At 37.6% G+C, this 8042-nt stretch overlaps 2 long non-coding RNA genes across 2 annotated transcripts; both read right to left on the bottom strand.

Annotated features, from left to right (window-relative positions):
* Window positions 1-1601: 1601 nt before the first annotated feature.
* LOC136260013 (uncharacterized) lies at window positions 1602-1993 on the bottom strand. The gene is made up of 3 exons (XR_010703408.1): window positions 1919-1993; window positions 1821-1865; window positions 1602-1732 (listed from the first exon to the last, which is right to left on the bottom strand). It is a non-coding gene; the product is annotated as an uncharacterized lncRNA (long non-coding RNA).
* A 6-nt stretch (window positions 1994-1999) lies between these two features.
* LOC136260006 (uncharacterized) lies at window positions 2000-4518 on the bottom strand. The gene is made up of 3 exons (XR_010703406.1): window positions 4401-4518; window positions 2258-2344; window positions 2000-2088 (listed from the first exon to the last, which is right to left on the bottom strand). It is a non-coding gene; the product is annotated as an uncharacterized lncRNA (long non-coding RNA).
* Between the last annotated feature and the right edge of the window lie 3524 nt (window positions 4519-8042).

The following is an 8042-nucleotide window of genomic DNA, read 5'->3' as shown; positions in this document are numbered from 1 at the left end:
AACAGGTGGAGTTAACATGCTAGTAGGCAGCAAATTAAGAAATGTTATAAACGTGGACTGAAGAGGACTGCCAAACTATAGACTTTCCTAACAGTACAAAACCAATAATCAATATCTGTATGAATTTACTAAATAGAAACAGATAAACAGACAATGCACAAATAATCACACAATAATTTACTTTTCATAGACTCTGACATTGAACTAATAATTCGGCATTTTTGTCCACTCCATTTCCACAACATTACAGTGCAGTCACATGATCCACTTGCAATCAGACCATCTTCATTATTGGAACATAATCCTCTGTCTGGATTATAATCCAAACATAAAATTGTATTGTGGTGTCCAAATACACCCTGAATTAGTTGATCTGTTTGCAAAAATATATAATCTAATGTGGAAAACTGTCAATGTACACATTGTGAGAGAGCAATTATAAACATGTCAATACAGTATGCCAAAAGCTATGAGTTGAAATTTCACCATGAATGCAATATAACCATAGTGTATAAGACTTTAGACCATAGTAAGCTAGCTACTGATATAACCATAATTTTGAGTAGCTATTTTCATGGCAGTATCTATAATATAAGCACACAACCATGGATGGTGGTAGGGGTGGTCTGGTATATCAACAGAAAGTGGCCGAGCCGGTCATTTGGAGTCTCCAGCCTTAATACCACCATGCAGTGCCACTCAAAGTAAAAGAAATGAATGCAGTAAACATCTGGGAAACTGTCCAAAGGTGCCAGTTACTCTAGCCTCACGTTCCATCTGGCCAGTGGCATTCCAAGGTGCAAGTGGCTGGCACATGTCTCCAGAAATCCAGTTGTGAAAAACAGTCCGAGTAAATCAGCGGCATGGCTATGGTATTGGTGTGACTATCTATTGATGGTGAAAGTCAACTTCAGTGTTGTGTACAAAAATTGATTTTCAAAAATTTTGTCACATTAATTATGGTAATAAATTAACTCACTGATACCCCAAAGATATACACCAGATTACTCTAATAGAGCAGTCATCAATACGAGGGGTACAATAAGGTGTACAACGGTGTAAGACCATAACAGACAGTATCCATGGAAAGAGAAATTTTACACAGTGTATGATTTTGAGACCTCGGTAAGCTTTAGAGTATACATTAATAATAATAGAGCAAATACTGTAATACAACAGTCAAGCTGATCTATACTTTTTAAATGTGTTCATTTCAACACAGTAAACAGAGCAATCAACCAACTATCTTAAGAACAAGGGACGAAATATTGGAGCATTCCTCACAGAGCATAAATGGCTCAAGCCTGTGCCCAAAAGTTTCTTCATACATAAAATATAATACACACAAACCAATATAACTGAGTGAAGAAAGCACGTCATATTCCTTACAGCTTGTATGTGGGGCACTTTAAGTGGGACAACTTTATACAAAGGAAGGGAATTGGAAAAAATCCATGTACTCACCAAAATCTCTATCAGGTATTGCATACATTACAGGTACATAGTGAATCACATTAAAGAGGTATTCTGAAATACAGAGGTATTTACTAAAATAAATAATAAATACAAAACCTTCTCAGTACAAATATCACAGTACCTGTTTCGGTGTTATAAATCTGAAAGCTGTTCTTAGACACACCACATGTGAACAAAAATTGGTTGTCTAGTGTAGCAGTGCAAAACAACTTTGTATCACTAGCTTCAGTAAACAAAATTCCCCGTTGCTTCAAGCCTAAAAGAGAAAAGTAAACACAAACTTAACAACTGAATTGGTGAACTACAGATAACATTAACATACAGGAAACATCACTAGTACTTACTGTTTATGACATTCACTTCAAGCAAACATGTTGGCTGCCGCTTCACTGTAAATTAGTAATAAACACAACACAAAGAAATGGTTAAGCAATTATTGTACCTTCAGTAACATTCCAGTTAGCTGCACAGTATACGTAACTTGCTGACAGAGACAAAATAGTTCTTGGATATGAATACATCTCCTCAGGATGTAACATAATAATGGCTACATCAGGACTGACTTCAAGCTTGCTCAAAAGAACTAGTAGCTGGAAGACACTGTGAAATAATCTGGAAAGGAAATAATCATAATATTAAATGTTGTTGGAATTTATTAGAAAAAACAACAACACAAAGTTGAATGCATCATTATTGACAAGCATCTACTGAATGGAAACGCAATTATACATTTGCTACAGCTACGTGAAGTATTTTTGGCTCCATACAGAACATAGTGTACCTTTACTGGTGGATTTCTAAGTGGGTGTGGATTTTTCAGCAGTTGATTTGGCATTTGACCAAAACTCTTTATCTGTTCCTCAAGTAACTAAAAAGCACATACAAAGTCACAATGCATTAAATAATTACACAGCTAACACGTAGTCCATGTCTTGATAAAATAAGTGTACTAAAGTTTATTTTATAGGAATGGAAACTGGATCATTCTTAATTAAGTACCGTATAGTAGGATTTTCAATATTTTTTTTTTTTTTGCGGATTGCCACCATCCAAAACTTTGAGGTGAAAATTTTTTGCATCTTTAGGGTTGTATACAATCACTGGGCTGGACTACTGGATTCAAGTATTTTCCCTTTTTAAACCAAATATTAGGGCACAACTGACAGATTCTTGTGAGAAAATCTTGATATTTCCTGTACAAGGCATACATAAAATCTCTCAGAATTATGCTTACTGAATAAACACTATGGGTAGCTATGAGATTTCTGTGAAAGTTTCACACCTCTGTGCATAGCTGAGAAATTTTTTTGTGAGATATTTTAACACCTTCAGCACAAACATCTTAAAATCTCTCACAATAAAATCTCTCAGAGTTACATTCATTGAGTAAATGCTACATGCACAGGTTTAACATGGCCCTGAGAGATTCTGAGAGATTTCTGAGAGAAAAGAATTTTCTATATATTACTCCTCTCAGCAGTATGTCTAATTCAAACTGGGAAGGAAGGCATCAGTTGGTTGAAAGTTGCAGATGGCTTGCAAAGAACATAGCTCATGTGGCATCTTGAGAAGTGACGATCACCGTGGAACTAAAGCTTCTCTACAGGTTCTTAAGCATGTTACTTTTAGTGACACTGTTTCTGTGAAGTTTTACGATTCTCCATATATTGATCGTCAATTTTGCTTACAAATGGATATAAATGTGACAGGTAGAAAGCATTGTGAAGGATTGCAAGGACCACTGAACAAGACAGAAAAGCTAATAGCTTCAAGCTTTCATGATCATTGGTGCTTTGATAGCAACAAAGGAGTGGCTGATTCAACAGATATTCTTCGTTGGTTTAATGAAATGCTGACTAGAACAGGACACACTAAATGGAAAAAGAACAGCAGACAATGGGCCTATGTGCAGTGGAAGTTCAGCATTCCCAACACTGAAGCTAAAGTTTGGATGCTAAAAAAACTTGCAGAATAATTATTTTATGTACTAAACTTTAAACTTTACAAATTTAACTACACTATCGCACTGTAAAATTTATGTACGTTGCTATGCACAGAAATGCATTTTGTTGTTGATATGTACACACTGTACATGTTTACAATTACAATAATATTGGAAATACAGTTATCTGGGGCTTTTTCTAAAATTAGACTCGAAAGATGTAGGACAAAAATGCTATTAGGTTAATTATTTTTTAATTTGTACATAAATACGTAACTTATAACTATCAGTATTTGGTGACCACAGTTTTGTTGATAGTACAGTGGAACCTCCCTTAATGGTCACCTGAGTTAGGCAGCCACCTCTCTATAAAGGCCAAATATTTCTGGCCCGAAGGTGACCGCTTTAGACAGGTTTCACTGTATACAACAACTCCACTCGGGTTACTCGCGTAGAGTTGGGCTAATGGGTGTGACATGTATAGGGTCTTTCATACACAAAAATTACTACGCTTTTCTGTCTGTTCAGGCAGCATTAAAACTCTATAAAATCCATATTTGGGCCATATGATTTGTAGCCACTAGTCTACCCCTATGTAAGTACAAGATATACTTTTTGCCTCTAGCTATATTAGTCTCTCTCCCATACCCAAAATATCTTGAAAATGCTATCTATAATAAACTGGCTACATTGCTTGTACAGATATGTAGATTGAAAATGCATCTGTTGTGATTACATAGTTCGAACTCATGGTGAGTTATTAGAATAATAATACCTTATCATTTTTATATGCATAAAAATAACCCCTTTAGCTCAAATCTATGTAAATACAGTACAATCAACGAAACCAAATACCACTCATGGTGTAGGTAAGGACTACTGCAAAACCTGTTCTTCAAAAAAAAGAAAGCGAATACCACACTCTTTTCAATATAGTCTTTATTTCCCTTGTATCACAGTCAGGTACCAGTACTTTTCATACTTTCTTTAAACTTGCATCATCAAGAGTTTCCAAGTTAATACATCCAGGGTAAGTTAAATAATAAATAGATTCTGTGCTTCCACAGCAGCTCTTCCTACAACAGACACATGAATCATTGTTAAGATCATAGTGAAGTGCCCCACAAGCATGGAGAATTTGTTACTTTAACGAAGACTCACTATATGACTGATAATAGTTAATTTGTCTATCATTTAATTGTATTGCTTTGTATTTGTCATGTCTTGTATGTTTTTCAGTTTTGTACTTGTGTATTTGTATGTGTCTCAGTGTACTCTGACGTAGAAGGACGGCTATAGTCAAATGGCTACAGGCTAAATGATGCATCACACAACCATATAACTACCAGTTTATGCTACAGCAACAAAGTCATGATCAACCATGGCATGTGCCTTTTGGAGTTCCGACAAAATTTGCTCCTAGCACTACTCCTTTACCTTTCTTCTTGTGCTTGTCTTAGGAAACCATTAATCTTTAATATGACAGTTTTCTTACACTCAAAATTTAATTAAAATGTTATGCTACTTCAGTTATAACAATACAGAAAACGTTGACTATGCTCCAATGATCTATCATGTGAGATACCTCCACCAGAGGGTCACTTGAGATTAGCAGTCACCCTAATACAACAACTACAGCCATATAATAGAACATTAGACATGCATAATATATCACTCATCCAGTCTTAATGTATTTTTGACATTACTTTAGCAAAAGTTATTCAGCATCACTGATCTTTATAGTGCGATTGCTGCAGCCCCAATGGCAAGCCCACAATTATGCTAATATTAAAACGCTCAATTATTTGAGTGCCATGTAATAATGTGTCCCGCTGAGTGAAAACCGGCCGTTTTTGACCTGTACATCACTGGATTTGACTGTTTATGGAGAAAATCTTGTTGCAAAGCAAAGGATACGTGAGTTATGGGCACGATGCAGTAAAAATGACGTTCACCATCATCGTTTTGTAGTTGGAATGGCCTTCTTCTTTGTCAACATGGAGGAGCACAGGGAAAGCACTATAACTTGATTGATTTACCAGTTTATGGTGCACAGATTGAGACAATTAAGTCCCATCTTCATAGCTTGTTTTAATTGTGAGTTATGATCAATTATCTAAGCCCCTGTAATTTAATGAGGTTACATAGCATATTTAAACCAAGTTAATGGAGGAGCAATGAAAGGTGCATTGGGTATTAATTAGAGTGTCAAGTGAGCATCAATCAGAGTTCACACATGTGCAACAGTCAACACGTGCATTGGGTGTTTTAAGAGTAGTGGGAGCGTTCAAGCGAGATCACGATTTCCCTGAGAGACATGCCTAGGACGAAGAAAGGAAGTGAAAAAAGATCCCTAATCCGAATACCACGACGACGGCTGAAGAGCAACTCTCTACTACCGGATCGGGCCGAAGAAGAAAGAACTGTCCTACTGGGGCTGGAAAAGAATCTTCTGGAACCACTAAATCAACTAAAAGGAAGAGTACAACGGCCGATCTGCCACGTCAGAAACATCAGCGTGTGGCTACTATCCGTGAACCAGAGAGCAACTCCTCAACCAGTGAAGATGATGAAGAATTCGATGACAATCCATTAACCAAGGCCAATATTCCAAAAATTGTTGAAGCAGTCATTAGTAACTGGAAAGTGAGGACATTCAGGAGAAGAGCCAAGATAATCCCCACCTAGGTGAGTAGCTTGCCTATCTGTTCGAATCGTGTGGCATCAGGCGTGACGGCGTGGCACTGTGCGTGATAATTGGCATAATGCAAAGTCAGCTGGCGTGACGACGTGGCACTGTGCGTGATAATTAGCGTAATGCAAAGTAAGCTTCTTGCGGTTACGCCGTATGTCACATCTCACTTCGTTATGCGATTTGAACACTTACAAGTATAATGTGTTTGTGTTGATGGTAATTATGGTAGGGATATTTGTAGCAGTGTTGTGGGCATTAGGTAGACAATTAGGTAACCATGAAGCCATACACCGAGACTACCTTGCCCAACTGTCTAGCCAAGAGATAATTAACAAAAATATATATATAAATGGACATACCATTGAGCCCCATTCTTTCTGCACTTTACTACTATAATGGTGTTACCTCTCTCCTGCACCTTCCTAGATCAGGAGCATGTCAACGTACTTTCATCAAAATGGAAGAAGGCCCCTCGTCCTACCAACCAGCTGTCTGCACCTCTAATAGCAAGTTCAACTATACCACCCGTCCCATCAAACCTGGTTGAAAAGATTGAAGCTGGCAAATTCATAGAGATAGGAGACCTTGTACCAAGCCACTTGGGTTTTGAGGAGACAGCAGGATCCAAGCCAAAACAAAGATCAATTACCAACATATCCAAATGGCTACAAGCATTCACCATTTATGTGTCAGTCATTTCTAAGAAGCATGTTCCGGACTTGATGGGTTACCAGATCCTAATGCTGGAAGCCAGCAATGAATACCAGAATAATCGCTGGCTGGCATATGATCGACGATTCCGACAGCTCGCCGCCTCCCAACCAAGCTGCAAGTGGTCTACCACAGATTCAACACTTCGGAGCCTAGCTTTTACAGGCCAGCATTGCTTTAGTTTATTTCACCAATGCATAGACTGTGAATTTGCCCCAAGTTCAACCTCCAGCTCACGTGACCAAACGCATTAAGCTCCAGGCTACTGACAATTCATTTGCCGTCAATGGAATGAACAACACGCTCAGGGATGCACTTTCCCAAACTGCCGTTATGAACATGTGTGTTATTACTGTTCCTTTAATTCGGCTGTGAAGGACATCCATCATAAGGCTTTGTTCTGTCCTAACCCTCCTGCCCAGCAGTCGACTACAAACCAACAGCCTAGACCACTGTTTCAATGATGTAGACTGCGGTCAAAAAACTTTTAGCGTGCCACTATTTTATTTAACTACTAGTATGTGTACTCATATTGTACAATATACAATCAATTTTTTTTGCTGTGCTGTTCAATAACATGTAATTGCTATGAGGTATCTACCTTAATATTCATATACATAATTATTTATAATTCCAAATGGTCTCCTAGAGCCAATCCATCGAAGGGATACAAAATCAGAACCACAGTGTGCGAAATAACCTCAGGACACCAGACAATTACATCAGTTGTCAGGCCATAATTGAATTTGTTCGGAAATAGTGTCCTTTCAAAGTGTAGCAGAGTTTATTGGGCTAGGAGGGAGGCCAGACATGATGGTATTGACATGTAATTAAGTTATTTGTCTGTGGTGACCACAAAGGTATTCCCAAGATGTACTCTGAGGTTATCTGCTGTGCCAGCCTACTTGTCTCAGACCTGTACTGCAGTAGTAAAATGTATTTATAAACTGATTTCCAGTAGTACTTTTACTTGTGGTTTTCATCATCACTTGTACAAGTTTATATTTTAAGCTAGAATGGACAAGACATCAGTGCATCTCTTATGTTCATACACTGTATTAGGGTAAAGCCAGTACAAATGTATTCTAAACAATGGTAGCATAAGCAAAGTTTAACCACATATAGCTATGTAGAAGACCTTGACAGAAGTCCTTATGACTCCTTTCCTTGTAATAGAATTGATTCCATAGAAGCTCTTTTATGTGACCAGTAGTTACC

This window comes from Dysidea avara, chromosome 1 (assembly GCF_963678975.1).
Source record: "Dysidea avara chromosome 1, odDysAvar1.4, whole genome shotgun sequence".
Lineage (NCBI taxonomy): Eukaryota > Metazoa > Porifera > Demospongiae > Dictyoceratida > Dysideidae > Dysidea > Dysidea avara.
This window is presented reverse-complemented; position numbering and strand designations above follow the sequence as displayed.